Source organism: Bos indicus, chromosome 9 (genome assembly GCF_029378745.1).
Source record: "Bos indicus isolate NIAB-ARS_2022 breed Sahiwal x Tharparkar chromosome 9, NIAB-ARS_B.indTharparkar_mat_pri_1.0, whole genome shotgun sequence".
NCBI classification, from domain to species: Eukaryota; Metazoa; Chordata; class Mammalia; order Artiodactyla; family Bovidae; genus Bos; species Bos indicus.
In genome coordinates this window covers 90,798,520-90,820,076 of record NC_091768.1, presented here as the reverse complement: position 1 = coordinate 90,820,076, position 21,557 = coordinate 90,798,520, and the positions used below count along the sequence as shown (strand labels likewise).

The following is a 21,557-nucleotide window of genomic DNA, read 5'->3' as shown; positions in this document are numbered from 1 at the left end:
GAAGGCATGACAACCCACTCCAGTATTCTTGCCTGGAGAATCCCATGGATTGTCCATAGGGTAGCAAACTGTCGAACAAGAAGTGATTTAGCATGCACCCACGCACCCAGTGGTATTTAACCTAACAGGTTAGGCTTAAGTGCACCTATCAGATGGCTGGCATAGACAGAGGGGCATACCCATAAAAATGGAGAAACAGTTCCACACTGTGATTCTTGAAAAAAAATCTTAGAATTTCAGACCACAAAATCGACTAAGTTTGGATAACCCCAAGTGTTGAAATATTTATACTTGGGGTGTGATATCTCTAGATTTTTGGCTGTTCATAAAATATAATAAGGGAAAAATTCATAAAGGTGAATGAACAAACATTCTAAAGCATTTTCTCAAACTGAGCAGTATAATAAGAATTTTACTAAAAAAAAAAAAAAGTATGTATTTACAGAAACTTATAATGTTTTAAATTGAAAGCAATTAGATAACCCTCAAAGCAAATATATTTACAAATAGTGTTTAAAATATCCTAAAGCAATAATATTAAAAGCAATGCAATTTGATGTGTAATTATTTTGCTGAAACAAATTTACTGATTTGGGGTAAATATAGTGTCACTTTTATTTTACTAATGCTTTTTTATTTTAAGCAGACGGAATAGAATTTGTCATAAATGCTATCATTGTCTTTGTTTTTTTTTTTTTTTTTTTTAATGGTATACTCATTTTAAAATGACAATTAATTCTTTTGGTTAGCCTGTTAAATCAGTGTTGAAAAAGAATACTGTTTGAGTGAAATATGCTTCTGCTGTAGAGAAGAATTTCAGCTACCTGATTGTTGGAATTAAACAAAATCAGTACATACCTGATCACTGAAAATATAAAATTTTACTGACAGCTGGCTATGCTGAGTGGGTGAAAAGCAAACATATTGGTCGCTAAGTCGTGCCTGACTCTTTGCAAACCCAGGGACTGTAGTTCACCAGGCTCCTCTGTCCATTGAATTCTCCAGGCAAGAATACTGGCTGTGCTTAGTGGCTAAATCACGCCTGACTCTTTGCAACCCCATGGACTGTGGCCTGCTAGGCTCCTCTGTCCATGGGGATTCTCCAGTCAAGAATACTGGAGTGGGTTGCCATGGCCTCCTCCAAGGGATCGTCCCAAACCAGGGATCGAACCCAGGTCTCCCCCACTGCAGGTGACTCTTTACCATCTGAGCCTCCAGGGAAGTTCATGAATACTGAAGTGGGTAGCCTATCTCTTCTCCAGGGGAACTTCCCGACGCAGGACTCCAACTGCAGCCTCCTGCAATGCACGTGGATTCTTTATCAGCTAAGCTAAGAATACTGGAGTGGGTCGCTATTCCCTTCTCCAGGGGAACTTCCCGATCCAGTGACCAAAAACAGGTTTCCTGACTTGCAGGCAGATTCTTTACTGCTTGAGCCACCAGGTAAGCCTGTGTGGGTACTCCTATTGTTTTCCCCAGTCTGCATATTTGAAATGAGTGACCAGACTCATATAACATAAAGCTTTTATTTAAAGACAAACAATATGGTGAAGGAAGAGACAAAAGGCTGCAGATAAGCATTGTAGTGAGAGACAAAGGTATACATGCATGCATACCCTGAACTAGTGACAAAGCCTTTCTAGTTCAACTGCAGACCAGCTCTATCTCACATTTGAGTTAGCCATGACTATAATACTAAGAGGAGAGTGAAAAAGTTGGCTTAAAGCTTGACATTCAGAAAACAAAGATCATGGCAACTGGTCCCATCACTTCATGGAAAATAGATGGGGAAACAGTGGAAACAGTGTCAGACTTTATTTTTCTGGGCTCCAAAATCACTGCAGATGGTTATTGCAGCCATGAAATTAAAAGACGCTTACTTCTTGGAACAAAAGTTATGACCAACCTACATAACATATTGAAAAGCAGAGACATTACATTGCCTACAAAAGTCCGTCTAGTCAAGGCTATGGTTTTTCCAGTGGTCACATATGGATGTGAGAGTTGGACTGTGAAGAAAGCTGAGTGCCCAAGAATTGATGCTTTTGAACTGTGGTGTCGGAGAAGACTCTTGAGAGTTACTTGGAGTATAAGAAGATCCAACCAGTCCAATCTGAAGGAGATCAGCCCTGGGATTTCTTTGGAAGGAATGATGCTAAAGCTGAAACTCCAGTACTTTGGCCACCTCAAAAGACTCTGATGCTGCGAGGGATTGGGGCAGGAGGAGAAGGGAATGACAGAGGATGAGATGTCTGCATGGCATCACCGACTCAATGGACGTGAGTCTGAGTGAACTCTGGGAGTTGGTAATGGACAGGGAGGCCTGGAGTGCTGCAATTCATGAGGTCGCAAAGAGTCAGACACGACTGAGGGACTGAACTGAACTGATAATACTTTTTGTGATGTAGTAGAGTATTATTTTTAGCGCAGGCAGCTGCGACTGGCACATTTAGCGCCCCGGAGAGGAGCTACCCCACGTCCGAGGTAAGGGGCGGCAGCCGAGATGAGCTACCCCACGTCTGAGGCCAGGGGCAGTGGCCGGAAGGAGCTACCCCATGCCCAAGCCCAGGGGAGGCAGCTTGGAGGACCTACCCCATGCCAGAGGCCAGGGGCCCCGGCCCAGGGAAGCAACCCCACCTCCAAGGAGCGGTGGCTACCTGGGCACCGGAGGGCCTACAGGAGTTATTCCACGTTCAAGATCAGAAGGGGTGGCAGTGAGGAGATACCCCTCGTCCAAGGTAAGGAGCAGCGGCTGTGCTTAGCTGGAGCAGCCGTGAAGAGATACCCCATGTCCAAGGTAAGAGAAACCCAAGTAAGACAGTAGGTACTGCAAAAGGGCATCAGAGGGCAGACACACTGAAACCATACTCAAAAAACTAGTCAATCTAATCACACTAGGACCACAGCCTTGTCTAACTCAATGAAACTAAGCCATGCCAGTGGGGCCACCCAAGACAGGCAGGTCATGGTGGAGAGGTCTGACAGAATGTGGTCCACTGGAGAAGGGAATGGCAAACCACTTCGGTATTCTTGCCTTGAGAACCCCATGAACAGTATGAAAAGGCAAAATGATAGGATACTGAAAGAGGAACTCCCCAGGTCAGTAGGGGCCCAATATGCTACTGGAGATCAGTGGAGAAATAACTCCAGAAAGAATGAAGGGATGGAGCCAAAGCAAAAACAATACCCAGTTGTGGATGTGACTGGTGATAGAAGCAAGGTCCTATGCTGTAAAGAGCAATATTATATAGGAACCTGGAATGTCAGGTCCATGAATCAAGGCAAATTGGAAGTGGTCAAACAAGAGATGGCAAGAGTGAACGTCAACATTCTAGGAATCAGCGAACTGAAATGGACTGGAATGGGTGGATTTAACTCAGATGACCATAATATCTACTACTGTGGACAGGAATCCCTCAGAAGAAATGGAGTAGCCATCATGGTCAACAAAAGAGTTCAAAAGGCAGTACTCGGATGCAAACTCAAAAACAACAGAGCGATCTCTGTTTGTTTGTTTCCAAGGCAAACCATTCAATATCACAGTAATCCAAGTCTATGCCCCAACCAGTAATGCTGAAGAAGCTGAACAGTTCTATGAAGACCTACAAGACCTTTTAGAACTAACACCCAAAAAAGATGTCCTTTTCATTATAGGGGACTGGAATGCAAAGTAGGAAGTCAAGAAACACCTGGAGTAACAGGCAAATTTGGCCTTGGAATACAGAATGAAGCAGGGCAAAGACTAATAGAGTTTTGCCAAGAAAATGCACTGGTCGTAGCAAACACCCTCATCCAACAACACAAGAGAAGACTCTACACATGGACATCACCAGATGGTCAACACCGAAATCAGATTGATTATATTCTTTGCACCCAAAGATGGAAAAGCTCTATACAGTCAGCAAAAACAAGACCAGGAACTGACTGTGGCTCAGATCATGAACTCCTTATTGCCAAATTCAGACTTAAATTGAAGAAAGTAGGGAAAAACACTAGACATCCAGGTATGACATAAATCAAATCCCTTATGATTATACAGTGGAAGTGAGAAATAGATTTAAGGGCCTAGATCTGATAGATAGAGTGACTGATGAACTATGGAATGAGGTTCGTGACATTGTACAGGAGACAGGGATCAAGACCATCCCCATGGAAAAGAAATGCAAAAAAGCAAAATGGCTGTCTGGGGAGGCCTTACAAATAGCTGTGAAAAGAAGAGAAGCGAAAAGCAAAGGAGAAAAGGAAAAATATAAACATGTGAATGCAGAGTTCCAAAGAATAGCAAGAAGAGATAAGAAAACCTTCCTCAGCGATCAATGCAAAGAAATAGAGGAAAACAACAGAATGGGAAAGACTAGAGAACTCTTCAAGAAAACTAGAGATACCAAGGGAACATTTCATGCAAAGATGGGCTCGATAAAGGACAGAAATGATATGGACCTAACAGAAGCAGTAGATATTAAGAAGAGGTGGCAGGAATACACAGAAGAACTGTACAAAAAAGATCTTCATGACCCAGATAATCACGATGGTGTGATCACTGACCTAGAGCCAGACATCCTGGAATGTGAAGTCAAGTGGGCCTTAGAAAGCATCACTACAAACAAAGCTAGTGGAGATGATGGAATTCCAATGGAGCTATTTCAAATCCTGAAAGATGACGCTGTGAAAGTGCTGCACTCAATATGCCAGCAAATTTGGAAAACAGTAGTGGCCACAGGACTGGAAAAGGTCAGTTTTCATTCCAATCCCAAAGAAAGGCAATGCCAAAGAATGCCCAAACTACCACACAATGGCACTCATCTCACATGCTAGTAAAATAATGCTCAAAATTCTCCTAGCCAGGCTTCAGCAATACGTGAACCGTGAACTTCCAGATGTTCAAGCTGGTTTTAGAAAAGGCAGAGGAACCAGAGATCAAATTGCCAACATCCGATGGATCATGGAAAAAGCAAGAGAGTTCCAGAAAAACATCTATTTCTGCTTTCTTGACCATGCCAAAGCCTTTGACTGTGTGGATCACAATAAACTGTGGAAAATTCTGAAAGAGATGGGAATAACAGACCACCTGACCTGCCTCTTGAGAAATCTGTATGCAGGTCAGGAAGAAACAGTGAGAACTGGACATGGAACAACAAACTTGTTCCAAATAGGAAAAGGAGTACGTCAAGGCTGTATATTGTCACCCTGCTCGTTTAATTTATATGCAGAGTACATCATGAGAAACACTGGGCTGGAAGAAGCACAAGCTGGAATCAAGATTGCTGGGAGAAATATCAATAACTTTAGATATGCAGATGACACCACCCTTATGGCAGAAAGTGAAGAAGAACTCAAAAGCTTCTTGATGAAGGTGAAAGAGGAGAGTGAAAAAGTTGGCTTAAAACTCAAGGTTCAGAAAACAAAGATCATGGCATCTGGTCCCATCACTTCATGGCAAATAGATGGGGAAACAGTATCAGACTTTATTTTTCTGGGCTCCAAAATCACTACAGATGGTGACTGCAGCCATGAAATTAAAAGATGCTTACTCCTTGGAAGGAAACTTATGACCAACCTAGATAGCATATTCAAAAGTAGAGACATTACTTTGTCAACAAAGGTCCGTCTAGTCAAGGCTATGGTTTTGCCAGTGGTTGTGTATGGATGTGAGAGTTGGACTGAGAAGAAAGCTGAGTGCCCCAAAACTGATGCTTTTGAACTGTGGTGTCGGAGAAGACTCTTGAGAGTTACTTGGAGTGTAAGAAGATCCAACCAGTCCATTCTGAAGGAGATCAGCCCTGGGATTTCTTTGAAAGGACTGATGCTAAAGCTGAAACTCCAGTACTTTGGCCACCTCATGCGAAGAGCTGACTCATTGGAAAAGACTCTGATGCTGGGAGGGATTGGGGGCAAGAGGAGAAGGGGATGACAGAGGATGAAACGTCTGGATGCCATCACCGACTCGATGGACATGAGTCTGAGTGATCTCTGGAAGTTGGTGATGGACAGGGAGGCCTGGCGTGCTGCGATTCATGGGGTCACAAAGAGTAGGACACGACTGAGCGACTGAACTGAACTAAGAGTATTATTTCTTTTGACAGTATCCCTGATGATGTGGTAAATGGTAAACACAACAGAAACAGTGAAATTGTGTGCACTCCTCAGTTATTTGGTAACTTTCTGGATAGTCTCTTTTTTAAAAAGATGTCTTTCAAAATAGTTTTCAATAAATGGAGAAGTTGACATGAACAGACTGGTGTATTTATTTTGTTTTGTCCTGTTTTTAACTGTAGGCTTTTTATTATTTTCTTTTTTATATCCCTACTCATTCTTTTCTTTGCATATATATTAATGCTTGTATCACAGTAATTTATGGTAATTATAATGATAAGCTATTTTGTTTTAGTTTAGTTTTATAAATGTCTTTTCTCAGGTTAAGCGAATTTCCTCAAATTTTTAATTTTTATACTAAATTATAAATTTTGTTGAACTGTGTTATTTTCTATTTTCCTCTTTAATTTAGTAATGTCATGAATTAGATTAAATATATTTAATATAAACTAAACATGTATTCTAGGAATAAACCACCATTTTTTCACTATAAATTTTATTATCTATATTATTGAACTTGTGCTAATATATTATTTTTCTTAGTCTATGTTATGATTTTCCTTTTTTTATATTGTACTAATCTTGTTTTGAGTTCTAAGCTATGGTAGCCTTATATTATTAGTTAGAGCATCTTCAGTTTTTAATGTTTTTTAAAGACTTTTTTATTATCAGAGTTTCTGTTTCATGAATGATCAGCAGAACTGCATATGAAACTTTTTAGGTTCTGGGTTTTCTTTATGAAACATTTTGAATAATGATGCAATTCCTTTAATACTTATAGTATAACTGATGTCCTATTACTTCTTAATTTTGTTTTGGTGAGGCATGTATTACTAGAGCCACATCATATGAGTAAATGCTTATGAATAAATTTATAATAGAAAAATACAAACCCTATGTTAGAAAAGTTTAAACAATTTTAAATGAGACAAATGATAGTTTTGATGCATGGAAAGACATTCTTCCTTTTTAAAGAATGATTCAACATCATAAAATATCATTTTTAAAATTGATTTAAAATTTTAACACATTGCGATTAAAAAAAATCTTTTTATATTGAGTAAGACAAGTTAATGCTATAGTTCATATAGAAAAGTAAACATGTAAGAAAACTTAAAGAATTAAAAAAAGCTCCAATGACAGACTAGGCCTTCCGCTTCATACTTTAAAATATATTATAATTAAAATAGTTTAGTAAACTCTGGGAGTTCGTGATGGACAGGGAGGCTAGATGTGCTGCAGTCCATGGAGTCACAAAGAGTTGGACACAACTGAGCTACTGAACTGAACTGAACTGAAATAAAGTATTGTCCCATGAATTGACAAATAGAGCATATTTAAAAACCTCAAAGTCAGAGGAGGCAGAAAAAGAATGGGAGACAAAAAAAGAAACAAAGAACAATATTTGGTGAGCGTTGAAGGAATTTATCTGCTGTTCACGTAGATCTGCACTTTCTTGAGAATTCCACAGAGGGAATTCTCTCATAGGGAAGATAAAACAGAAACAAAGAGCTTACTTCCTAATAAATTTGTCCAAGGACTGTAAAGGGAATTTTGGCCTTTGGACTATAAAAGAAATTGCTCATGGTATTTGTTATCTTTTAGGATAGCAGCTTCATTCATCACTTCTTTTCATTGCAGTTTGTATCCATTAGACATCTATCCTTTAGAAATAGTATTTGAGTGCATTAAATGTAGCTGAAAAGTCTATTCATAATTAGGATTACTTTTGTTTAATGTGACTGAAAATTATATCCAAATCAAAAAATATGAAATTCTCAAATAGAGTGTGAAAGGAAAAAAGTGCCTGCCTTTTCAAGCAAGAAATAGTTTGGACAATTTTTTATAATATATTATCAACTTTAAAAATATTCACAACCTAAAAGCTGAGAGTTTTGTTTCATTTTATGGGTAGTTTTAGGACTTCAAGCCTAGGAGAAAGCATCACAAGTAACCCTGAGAGGATTGCTCCAAGGAGGTGAGAGAAGGAGCCAGGTTATATAGAAGTTTTGCAACAAAGGGCAAGTAGCCTGAACATCAAAAGATTATTGCTAAAGAAAACCAGATCTTCCAAGTTAAGCAATTTAGCACTTTTCTATGTATGTTTTGTCGTTCAGTTGCTCAGTCATTTCCAACTCTTTGCAACCCCGTGAACTGTAGCACACCAGGCTTCCCTGTCCTTCACTATCTCCCAGAGTTTGCTCAAACTCATTGTCCATTGAGTCGATGATGCCATCCAGTCATCTCATCCTTTGTTGCTGCCTTATCCTCCTGCCTTCAACCTTTCCCAGCATCAGGGTCTTTGCCAATGAGTCAGAAAAGGTGGCTCCTTGCATCAGGTTGCCAAAGTATTGGAGCTTCCGCTTCAGCATCAGTCCTTGCAACGAATATTCAGGGTTGACTTCCTGAATCTTCCTTCCAGACTCTTCCTTCCTTCCAGACTCTTGCATCTTCCTACACAACCCTGTAGGAAGATGCAAGAGTCTGGACTCACTTAAATCATTCCTTTCGTGTGCATCTCAGCAAGTTGGGGCCAGTTTCCTGTGTTTTACACATTCAGAGTTTCCTTGAGGCTGCAATCTGATGGCTGCTGGATCTCAGGTATTCTTGCCCTTTCTGAGTGCCCTTAGGGCTCAGAAGCTCACATTGGAGGGCTGCAAACGCTGATGACTGCCATCGCCTTGTTTACTGATATGGCAGGAAATTCTCCTTTTCTCAATATCCTATAGCTAGTTGAAAGAAGGAGCTCTCTAATTGCTTTTGCTCACCTGGGAAATAAATGAGCCTCATAATTTTTAACTGTTTACCTGTTTCTTGTTTTCTTCAGAGGGATTTAACTTAAATGCATTCCCTTTCAGTAATTTCTCCTTTCTTAGCTGTGGCAGGAAGTATCTCACAACCATTTTAAAGTCATTAAAGTCATTTAAAGTCAAATAAATGCAAAGACATTTATCAGAGTTGACATTAATAGTTTTCTGTTATTAAGACTGCCTCATAGTAAGAGATTTATTATTACTCCTTTTCTTTGAGAAAAAAATAAACAGCTCATTATTTCACCTCTCTAGTATTGCCCTGATTTACACTATTTTTTTTTTTGTAAATTGGTAGATTTTCCAAATTGATAATGTTGTCACCCACAGGTTACTAAAGGAAAACAGATTAAACATATCAAAGATATTTACTAAATAGAATAAATATCTTTAATATAATAATAATTATGGATAGCAAATTAATTCATTGACTTCCCAAGAGTTGAGCAGAATTACTTGATTCTATTGTGATCAAGCTAGAAATAACCTATTGAATTAATTTTTCAGTAGAAAATCTAAAGGCATCAATATACATGAAACAGGAAAAAAATAAAAAAGAGTAATGAAGGAAATTAGGGTAGTTTTCAGAGGGCTTCCCTAGTGGCTCAGTTGGTAAAGAATCTGCCTGCAATGCAGGAGACCCAGGTTTGATCCCTGAGTTGGGAAGATCCCGTGGAGAAGGAAATGGCAACCCACTCCAGTATTCTTGCCTGGAGAATCCCATGGACAGAGAAGCCAGGCAGGCTACATACAGTCCATGGGATTGCAGAGAGTAGGATACACCTGTGTGATTCAATTTCTTTTCAAAGGGTATATCCAGCCCAGATCAGCTGGAAGACTTGATTGGTCATTAGTTACTTCAAATAATTTCATGAGAAAGTTATATCTCTACATTACAGGGCAGAAAAGGACAAAGGACAAGTGTTAATTCAGAGGTGCTAAAATACCAGTCATAACAATTGTAATTATGCTTACTGTGACAAAGGAGAAAGAAAAATGACAATACGAAAGAATGACATGGAAGCTGAATCTGAATATTAATTAGAAAAGTTATCACAATTTTGTCACCTGCAAATAGATGTAAAATGATAATTCCTTGTTGCTTTAATTTGCATCTCTGATTTTGAATGAGTTTGAGCATCTCTCTGTGGGGTTGTTAGCTGTGGATGTTTTCTGTTCCTTAAATTGCTTTATTTTCTGTTGATGATGCTAACTTTTTCTTGATGATTTGCCAGCATTCCTTATATGCCTAGACAATAATTCCTCATTAGTTCTAGACATTGCCATCATCTTCTTCAAGTCTGTCACATCTCTATTAACTTTATTCATGGCAGCCTTCACCGAAGAGAAATCTTTAGTGTTGTATGCTAAAATTCATCAATTTTTTTGGTAAATTAATTTATTTTAATTGGAGGCTAATTACTTTACAATATTGTAGTGGTTTTTGCCATACATTAACATGAATCAGCCATGGGTGTACATGTGTTCCCCATCCTGAACTCCTTCCTCATCCCATCCCTCAGGGTCATCCCAGTGCACCAGCCCTGAGTGCCCTGTCTCATGCATCAAACCTGGACTGGCGATCTATTTTACATATGGTAATATACATGTTCCAGTGCTGTTCTCTCAAATCATCCCACCCTCGCCTTCTCCCACAGAGTCCAAAAGTCTGTTCTTTCCATCTGTGTCTCTTTTGCTGTCTCACATATAGGGTCACAGTTACCATCTTTCTAAATTCCATATATATGCATTAATATACTGTATTGGAAATTCATCAATTTTTACCCTACGTCTTTTGTGATTTCTAAATCCTCTGTTGTGCCTAAGAGATAAAGATAGTCTCATATTTTTCTTATGTCTATGTTATAAATTTTTTTTCATTAAATGTTTTTTTCTATCTTGAGTCCACTTTTTTGCTGAGATCATTTTACTTTTATACATAAAGTGAGACAGCTTCCCAATTTTGTCTGAACTTCTCTCTTTGATTCGCAATTCTATCTTTGTACATTTGTGGATTGGGTATCTGTGCAAGGTGGTTTTCTTTGTGTGGGTATGTACTGTGATGGTATTTTTCTTTCATCACCAAGACTTTCTAGAATGTTGCTATTAAGGTAAGTTATCCTTATCTCTAAAGTCCTGAACGTCCCTTGGACAGCAAGGAAATCATACCAGTCAGTCTCAAGGGAGATCAACCCTGACTATTCACTGGAAGGACTGATGCTGAAGCTCCAGTATTTTGGTCATCTGATTTGAACAGATGACTCACTGGAAAAGTCCCTGATGATGGGAAACATTGAGGGCAGAAGGAATAGGGGGTGTCAGAGGATGAGATGGCTGGAATGCATCACCAATGCAATGATCATGAACTTGGGAAAACTCTGGGAGATGGTGAGGGACAGGGAGGCCTGGAGTGCTGCAGTCCATGGAGTCAAAAAGAGTCAGAAATGACAAGGCAACTGAGCAACAACAACAATCCTTATCTCTAAGGTAAGTTATTTTAAGATAAGGTGTCTTTGTCTCTCTAAGGTAAGTTATCTCTGTTTCCATTTGTTAAAATTTATTTTGTAAACCTTTAATTCTTTCACTTTGCCTTTAATTGTAGGTTTACTGAATCCCTCAAAAAATCAACTGGAATTTTGATTTATGGAATTGCAGATTAAATATTAATTCGAGGATGTTGTTCAGTCAACAAGTCCAACTCTTCAATCAATTTGAGGATAATAGATACCTTTATAACAGTAAGTCTTCTTGTCCAGAAATGATGTTTTATTCCACTAGATTATATTCTAAATTCTTTATTAGACATTTTAAAATTTTATTAAGATAGTATTAATATTTTCCTGATTAAATTAATCATTGTAGAATTTAAATATTTTACTATTGCCAATGTGGTATATGGCTTTTTATTTTTATTTTTTTTTTAATTTTATTGTTGGCTATTGTTGCCAAGAGGCCTCCCAGGTGGCTCAGTGGATAAAGAATCCACCTGCAATGCAGGAAATATGGTTCAATCCCGGGTGGAGAAGAAACCCTGGAGGAGGGCATGGCAACCTACTACGGTATTCTTGCCTAGAGAATCCCATGGTCAGAGGAGCCTGGCAGGTTACAGTCCATGGGGTTACAAAGAGTCAGACATGACTGAAGCAGCTGAGCATGCACCCTTGCATTGTTGCCAAAGCATTCATTTAACTTTTTTGTAGGTTGATTTTATATCAGAAGACCCTGTGGAACTGTATTATTAATTTACATAGAATGTCAGCAGCTGTACTATAACATACCTAAATAATGGCATTTTCATCTTTTCTTTTGAATACTTACACCTCACTTTTTATCTTTCCTCAAACCAGAAATTCTGAAATTATGTTAAAGAATAATAGTTATAGTGGACATCCTTCTTTTTTACAGCAAAATCTTTAAAGATTTTTGATTTTGATAAAGTATGATGTTTGCTCGAGGATATCATTGTTTAAAACTTACTGACTTCAAGGAGTTCCATTTTTACTTCTGATAACTAAAAGTTTTTCTAAGTCATAGTAATTGAATTCTATCAAATCCTATTTTTCTGTATATATAGGGATAGCTATTGCACATTTTCCCTTCAGTTTAGTAATTTGGTATAGAACAAAAATAAGTTACCTAATGCTGGCTTATTAATAATTTCTGAGAATAAATTTCTTCGTATTATGACATAGTTTTTATATTCATTGGATTTGATTAAGTATTATTTTATGTGCATTTTTGCATCTTCCTTTGTAAATGAAGGGAATACACTATCTCTTTTTCTTGTATTATCTTCCTGATTTGGGATCCAAATTTTAACTTTATAAAATGATCTATGTGGTAAGAAAAATGTTATTCCCCTTCCTTCCTCCCTTTCTTCCTCCCTCCCTTCCTTTTGCTTCTTGAGTTGTACTGTTGAGTGACAATACCACTTATATTCCTACAAGTAGTGTTCCTGCCTTAGGTTAATGCTTCAAGAGGTCCAATATTTTGGATATCTTATTCAAAATATTCTAAATCCTGTATTCCAGTGCAAGGATCAGCCAGGGCTACACAGCCATCCTGGCAGTGCAGTCTGGGTCTTGCAGCACCATCCCAGGCAGGGACTCTTGTGGTGAAGGTTGTCATTTCTCCCCATTGCAGAGCTCCCTCAATTCATGCCCATATGTACAAGGTTGACAGTGAATCCTAAGGAGCTTCAGGACTTCTGTGGATGAGGCCATTTGGGAATCCTTTTGCAGATTCTGGTTTCAGGAGTGCAGCTTGGATAGTGATCTCTTCTGCTAGTTGGTTTAATATTTCTTTCTCCTAATTGGGCAACTGGGTGACCAGACTGTTGTTGAATCCAGAATATCTTCCCAACCCAGCGATCAAACCCAAGTTTCTTGTATCTTCTTCATTGGCAGGCAGATTCTTTGCCATGTTGCCACCTGGGAAGCCCCACTCACATTGGATGTAGGATAAATGGAGTCGTCTGGGATATGTGCAACCACTATCAGCCCTTGAACTTGAACCTCCAGAGTGGACCTAAGAATCAACTCCTACTCAACTGAGTTTAACCATAATAGTGTCTTTGGATACAGAACGTGAGGGTAACGGAGTTCCAGCAGGTATCTTTTATCCAGTATATCACCACTTGATGGTACCCAGAGGTAGTCATCCCATTTCTTCAGCAGGCTCCACACACTCACCAGAAGCCATGTTTTTTTCTTCCAAGGGCTTTCAAGCTCTGTTCCACAATGATAATGCCTGTCTAGTAAATATCCTTTTTTGCCTTTGATTGGCATGGTGATGCTGTCCTTTTGCAGGTCAGTTTTAAGCAGTGTGTAAGGAGGAGCAGATATCTTATGCTCAAATGGGCTCATTGATCTTGCTCTGCCCCTGGCTGCCTTATCTCCCTCCAGCTGGAGGTGGCATGTGGAGGGCAAGAGTAAGGACCACAAAAATAGAATTGGAAGATGTTTTAATCTATGTTTATACCATAAAACTATGAATGATATATTTATGGATAATCAAAAAGTGAATTTTGATCCACATTTTTCTCCATGCTTTAGTTGAACCTTGCATTTTAAAACATCTTTGAAGCATAGTATCAGCTTTTCAGAGTCCTTGGAGGCCAGCATTCATGGGCTTTATATGCATGATGCAGTGTCTTGAGTAATAGTGTGCCCAACATTAAATAAATAGCATTAGAGAACTGCAGAGACAAGAATAACCATGCTGATTTAATACCAACAGGTTCCAAAGAGCCATGACATTGCCAGTTATACCAGTGTGATTACCATTTATTCATGGAAAGGGTATAAAACTAGCCAAGAATGATGTGTTTGAAATAAAGAAGGAAGAATTGGTTCCTGGAAGTGAACAGAAAGAGATGTTACTTAAAGACTACGAAGAATCTCATGTGCACTTAGAAAAAATGAACAAAGAGGTATGTACCTGTTCTTTCCCCATTTTCCTGATCTTCAGGAATATAACATTGCATCTTACATGGGGCCAGGAATTTTACAGCATATCTTTAAATCAAATTGTTTGTATAGAGAAGCCCCTTCTCCGGAAATGTTTTTCCAGTGCCCCACACATGAAAATGACATCCCTACTTGAGGGTAATGGAGATTTTTTTTTTTACTCTGAACTCAGGAAACATTATCATAATTGGAAGCTTTTATTATGCATATCTCTTAAATCTAATTATTGCACTAATAAAAATGGCATTAAAGTTAACTCCAAATAATTGTCATTGCATTTAGAAAATATTTTTTGCTTCAGGTTTAAAGTTTTTTCTTAAATGCATTTTGAAGCATATTTTAAGAAGCTGTGAATGTGAAATCATAATATTAATATTTACAGAGATCACTTTAAAATTATAAAAGGTTATGGAGGAGATTATGCTGCACTTGGTATGCTACAGATATAAGAATGATGCAATTAATTATTTAAAAGTGCTAACTATGTAGTAACAGACCTATAGTAATTATAAGATTGATCTTCAATTTCAAATACAAATTAATAATTCATATTATGCAATAACATTTATCACTTCAGTTTTGAAATCATGTTACCTATTAGCTTTTTGATAAATACTGCCCTTGATATTTTATTAAATATATCTCTAGAGGTTTTTTATCAAAATATGAAAATTTTGTTTTCCTTAGATGTTTTTGCAAAATGAAGTAATGATGAAATAGCAATTGACTTTCAAAACAATATAAAATGAATAACAGATTTCAAGTTGCTAAAAATTTCTTTTAAATATTTGAGAAAAAATATACACATGATTTACTTTCATCCTTCAGGTATAAATTTGAGCTAGTTGATAGCAGAGATTTCCTTTTTGGTGATGATTTTTGTCTTGTTTGTCTTGTTTCTAAAACTTTCTAAAGCTAATCTAAAACAGTTTCTAATCACAGGCAAACTCAAAGCAAATCCATTCTAGCGTTTATTCAAGAATTTTCAAAATTGCTGACTTTTTCATCTCAAAAATAATGTAGAATTATTTTTGCATTTTCTTTGCAACTTTTTATTCACCAACCAAAAAAAAGAAATAAGTCAAAAGAATATAATAAAATCTTTATCTTTTATACTTTCTGACACAGTTACAAAGCCAATTCAGGTGTGTGTAATGAACCATTCAAAGCATAGATAAATGCAGATGAAATGCAGACAACTCTAGAGAAAATATTTCTAATTTAGTCTCAAGAAGGGCAGAGCAAACAAATAGATTATGATCTGAAAGATGGTCATAAATAAAGGAATTCAAATCATTATTTTCACAAATTTCAAAGTGGGAAATTGTCAGACACAGAAGAAAATAATTATGTTAAAATAATGCTATTTATATATAAATACCTTGTTCCCTGGTGGCTCAGATGGTAAAGCATCTGCCTGCAATGCGGGAGACCTGGATTCAATCCCTGGGTCGGGAAGATCCCCTGGAGAAAGAAATGGCAACCCATTCTCCAGTAGTCATGTATGATTGTGAGAGTTGGACTGTAAAGAAAGCTGAGCGCCGAAGAATTGATGCTTTTGAACTGTGGTGTTGGAGAAGACTACTTGAGAGTCCCTTGGACTGCAAGGAGATCTAGCCAGTCCATCCTAAAGGAAATCAGTCCTGAGAGTTTATTGGGAGGACTGATGTTGAAGCTGAAACTGATATTTTGGCCACCTGATGCAAAGAGCTGACTCATTTGAAAAGACCCTGATGCTGAGAAACATTGAAGGCAGGAGCAGAAGGAGATGACAGAGGATGAGATGGTTGGATGGCATTACCGACTCAATGGACATGAGTTTGAGTAAACTCTGGGAGTTGGTGATGGACAGGGAGGCCTGGCATTTTGCAGTCCATGGGGTCTCAAAGAGTTGGATACGACTGAGCAACAGAACTGAACTGAACTGAACTGATGACTTCTCTGATCTTGAAAAACTATGAAGTCTAGTACTAACTAGGGGGCACATACTGTAATTTATATTGGAAATAGTGATTATATCCAACATTATAAAATAATAACACATAATTATTCTTTATGTGAAAATATTAAAACATATTGTCATTTGGGTGAGTAGATCATATGACATAAATTATATATATACATGGTTTCAGTGTGTCTGCCTTCTGATGCCCTCTTGCAACACCTACTGTCTTACTTGGGTTTCTCTTACCTTGGACGTGGGGTATCTCTTCATGGCTGCTCCAGCAAAGCGCAGTCGCTGCTCCTTACCTTGGACGAGGGGTATCTCTTCACCGCCACCCCTCCTGACTTTGAACGTGGAATAGCTCCTCTAGGCCCTACTGCGCCAGCACAGCCACCGCTCCGTGGACGAGTAACACCCAAGTAAGACAGTAGGTGTTGCAAGAGGGCATCAGAGGGCAGACACACTGAAACCATACTCACAGAAAACTAGTCAATCTAATCACACTAGGACTACAGCCTTGTCTAACTCAGTGAAACTAAGCCATGCCAGTGGGGCCACCCAAGACAGGCGGGTCATGGTGGAGAGGTCTGACAGAATGTGGTCCACTGGAGAAGGGAATGGCAAACCACTTCAGTAATCTTGCCTTGAGAACCCCATGAACAGTATGAAAAGGCAAAATGATAGGATACTGAAAGAGGAACTCCCCAGGTCAGTAGGGGCCCAATATGCTACTGGAGATCAGTGGAGAAATAACTCCAGAAAGAATGAAGGGATGGAGCCAAAGCAAAAACAATACCCAGTTGTGGATGTGACTGGTGATAGAAGCAAGGTCCTATGCTGTAAAGAGCAATATTACATAGGAACCTGGAATGTCAGGTCCATGAATCAAGGCAAATTGGAAGTGGTCAAACAAGAGATGGCAAGAGTGAACGTCAACATTCTAGGAATCAGCAAACTAAAATGGACTGGAATGGGTGAATTTAACTCAGATGACCATTATATCTACTACTGTGGGCAGGAATCCCTTAGAAGAAATGGAGTAGCCATCATGGTCAACAAAAGAGTCCAAAACGCAGTACTTGGATGCAATCTCAAAAAACGACAGAATGATCTCTGTTCGTTTCCAAGGCAAACCATTCAATATCACAGTAATCCAAGTCTATGCTCCAACCAGTTAATGCTGAAGAAGCTGAAGTTGAACAGTTCTATGAAGACCTACAAGACCTTTTAGAACTAACACCCCAAAAAGATGTCATTTTCCTTATAGGGGACTGGAATGCAAAAGTAGGAAGTCAAGAAACACCTGGAGTAACAGACAAATTTGGCCTTGGAATACAGAATGAAGCAGGGCAAAGACTAATAGAGTTTTGCCAAGAAAATGCACTGGTCATAGCAAACACCCACTTCCAACAACACAAGAGAAGACTACACATAGACATCACCAGGTGGTCAACACCGAAATCAGATTGATTATGTTCTTTGCAGCCAAAGATGGAGAAGCTCTATACAGTCAACAAAAACAAACCAGGAGCTGACTGTGGCTCAGACCATGAACTCCTTATTGCCAAATTCACACTTAAATTGAAGAAGTAGGTTAAACCACTAGACCATTCGGGTATGACCTAAATCAAATCCCTTATGATTATACAGTGGAAGTGAGAAATAGATTTAAGGGCCTAGATCTGATAGATAGAATGCCTGATGAACTATGGACAGAGGTTCATGACATTGTACAGGAGACAGGGATCAAGACCATCCCCAAGAAAAAGAAATGCAAAAAAGCAAAATGGCTGTCTGGGGAGGCCTTACAAATAGCTGTGAAAAGAAGAGAAGTGAAAAGCAAAGGAGAAAGGAAAGATATAAGCATCTGAATGCAGAGTTCCACAGAATAGCAAGAGATAAGAAAGCCTTCCTTAGCGACCAATGCAAAGAAATAGAGGAAAACAACAGAATGGGAAAGACTAGAGATCTCTTCAAGAAAATTAGAGATACCAAGGGAACATTTCATGCAAAGATGGGCTCGATAAAGGACAGAAATGGTAGGGACTTAACAGAAGCAGAATATATTAAGAAGAGGTGGCAGAAATACACAGAACTGTACAAAAAAGATCTTCACGACCCAGATACTCATGATGGTGTGATCACTGACCTAGAGCCAGACATCCTGGAATGTGAAGTCAAGTGGGCCTTAGAAAGCATCACTACGAACAAAGCTAGTGGAGGTGATGGAATTCCAGTTGAGCTATTTCAAATCTTGAAAGATGATGCTGTGAAAGTGCTGCACTCAATATGCCAGCAAACTTGGAAACACTCAGCAGTGGCCACAGGACTGGAAAAGGTCAGTTTTCATTCCAATCCCAAAGAAAGGCAATGCCAAAGAATGCTCAAACTACCGCACAATTGCACTCATCTCACACGCTAGTAAAGTAATGCTCAAAATTCTCCAAGCCAGGCTTCAGCAATATGTGAACCGTGAACTTCCTGATGTTCAAGCTGGTTTTAGAAAAGGCAGAGGAACCAGAGATCAAATTGCCAACATCTGCTGGATCATGGAAAAAGCAATAGAGTTGCAGAAAACCATCTATTTCTGCTTTATTGACTATGCCAAAGCCTTTGACTGTGTGGATCACAATAAACTGTGGAAAATTCTGAAAGAGATGGGAATACCAGACCACTTGACCTGCCCCTTGAGAAACCTATATGCAGGTCAGGAAGCAACAGTTAGAACTGGACGTGGAACAACAGACTGGTTCCAAATAGGAAAAGGAGTATGTCAAGGCTGTATATTGACACCCTGCTTGTTTAATTTATATGCAGAGTACATCATGAGAAACACTGGACTAGAAGAAGCACAAGCTAGAATCAAGATTTCCGGGAGAAATATCAGTCACCTCAGATATGCAGATGACACCACCCTTATGGCAGAAAGTGAAGAGGAACTCAAAAGCCTCTTGATGAAAGTGAAATTGGAGAGTGAAAAAGTTGGCTTAAAGCTCAACATTCAGAAAACGAAGATCATGGCATCTGGGAAATAGATGGGGAAACAATGGAAACAGTGTCAGACTTTATTTTTCTGGGCTCCAAAATCACTGCAGATGGTGACTGCAGCCATGAAATTAAAAGACGCTTACTCCTTGGAAGGAAAGTTATGACCAACCTAGACAGCATATTCAAAAGCAGAGACATCACTTTGCCAACAAAGGTCCATCTAGTCAAGGCTATGGTTTTTCCAGTGGTCATGTATGGATGTGAGAGTTGGACTGTGAAGAAAGCTGAGCGTCGAAGAATTGATGCTTTTGAAGTGTGGTGTTGGAGAAGACTCTTGAGAGTCCCTTGGACTGCAAGGAGATCCAACCAGTCCATTCTGAAGGAGATCAGCCCTGGGATTTCTTTGGAAGGAATGATGCTAAAGCTGAAACTCCAGTACTTTGGCCACCTCATGCGAAAATTTGACTCATTGGAAAAGACTGTGATGCTGGGAGGGATTGGGAGCAGGAAGAGTAGGGAACGAGAGGATGAGATGGCTGGATGGCATCACTGCTTCGATGGACATGAGTTTGAGTGAACTCCGGGGGTTGATGCTGGACATGGAGGCCTGGCGTGCTCTGATTCATGGGGTCGCAAAGAGTCGGACACGAGTGAGCGAATGAACTGATACATATGTATTGTGTGTAGTCCCTTGGACTGCAAGGAGATTCAACCAGTCCATTAAAGGAGATCAGTCCTGGGTATTCTTTGGCAGGAATGATGCTAAAGCTGAAACTCCAGTACTTTGGCCACCTCATGAGAAGAGTTGACTCATTGGAAAAGACTGATGCTGGGAGGGATTGGAGGCAGGAGGAAAAGGGGACGACAGAGGATGAGATGGCTGGATGGCATCACCGACTCAATGGACGTGAGTTTGATGAACTCTAGGAGTTGGTGATTGATGGGGAGGCCTGGCATGCTGTGACTCATGGGGTCGCAGAGTCAGACAAGACTGAGCAAGTGAACTGAACTGAACTGACTGTGTCTACAGGTATATGTAAATGTAATTACTATGTCATTCTTTTGCTTCTGAACTGTGGTGTTGGAGAAGACTCTTGAGAGTCCCTTGGACTGCAAGGAGATCCAACCAGTCTATCCTAAAGGAGACCAGTCCTGGGTGTTCACTGGAAGGACTGATGCTGAGGCTGAAACTCCTATACTTTGGCCACCACATGCGAAGAGTTGACTCATTGGAAAAGACCCTGATGCTGGGAGGGATTGGGGGCAAGAGGAGAAGGGGACGACAAAGGATGAGATGGTTGGATGGCATCACCAACTCAATGGACATGGGTTTGGGTTAACTCCGGGTGTTTTTGATGGACAGGGAGGCCTGGCGTGCTGCAGTTCATGGGGTTGCAAAGAGTCAGACACGAATGAGCAACTGAACTGAACTGAACTGAATGCCATTCTTCTTTGTATTGCCTTAATGAAGAGTTATATTATACTGGAATTCATAAGATGCTTGGCAAGCAATCAAATACACTCATTTTCAAGATCAGTATTTCTTAATTGAATTTTTTCTAATTGTATTTCACTGTATTTTGACTTATTTATATTCCTAATCCTAATTTTCATCACTTCTTGCTAAAATACCTGAGTAAATATTTTCATACTCCAGAATTTATTCTTTCATCTTTGTTTCAACTCGCAAATAGATTCTGTGTTTCTGGTGGTCACATTGAACTCTGCCTAGCCTTTCATGCCTGTTTGATTCTAAGACATTTCATTATCAATTCAACCATCCTAATATTGAATTTTTTTGCATTAACTCTGTGCCAGGTAATCTTTAGGATGCTTTGTATATTCATTTGATCATCACAACTGATCTATGAGATATGTACTTCTCACTCCCAGTTACAGACTAGAAAATCAAGGCCCAAAGAAACTAAAATGCAAGGTTTAATCTGTCCAAGGTTTAATCTTTGATATTAAGTAAAGTCACATAGGGTACAGATGGAATCTTTCCAGGGACAGTAGAGGTATTTTCCCCATGATGATAAGCATGACTTACATTTCTCTTGTATATATGCACAGGCTTAATGCAATCTGTCTTTTTCTAGTAAATGCTTCACAGCATGCCAAAGAAAGCTATAAGCCATGTCCTAGAATTGTAATATTAAGTGCCAATTTCCCAAGGCAACAATAAAGCCTGAAGAGAACTTTAGATGATAGATGGGCTTCTTACTCACGGAAGAGCATGTAAGATTGAACAAA

General features: G+C 39.1%; 1 pseudogene; it reads left to right on the top strand.

Moving 5' to 3' along the window:
- Positions 1-2,555: 2,555 nt before the first annotated feature.
- The window catches only part of LOC109563588 (nucleolin-like), a 145,901-nt pseudogene continuing 126,899 nt past the window's right edge, over positions 2,556-21,557 (top strand).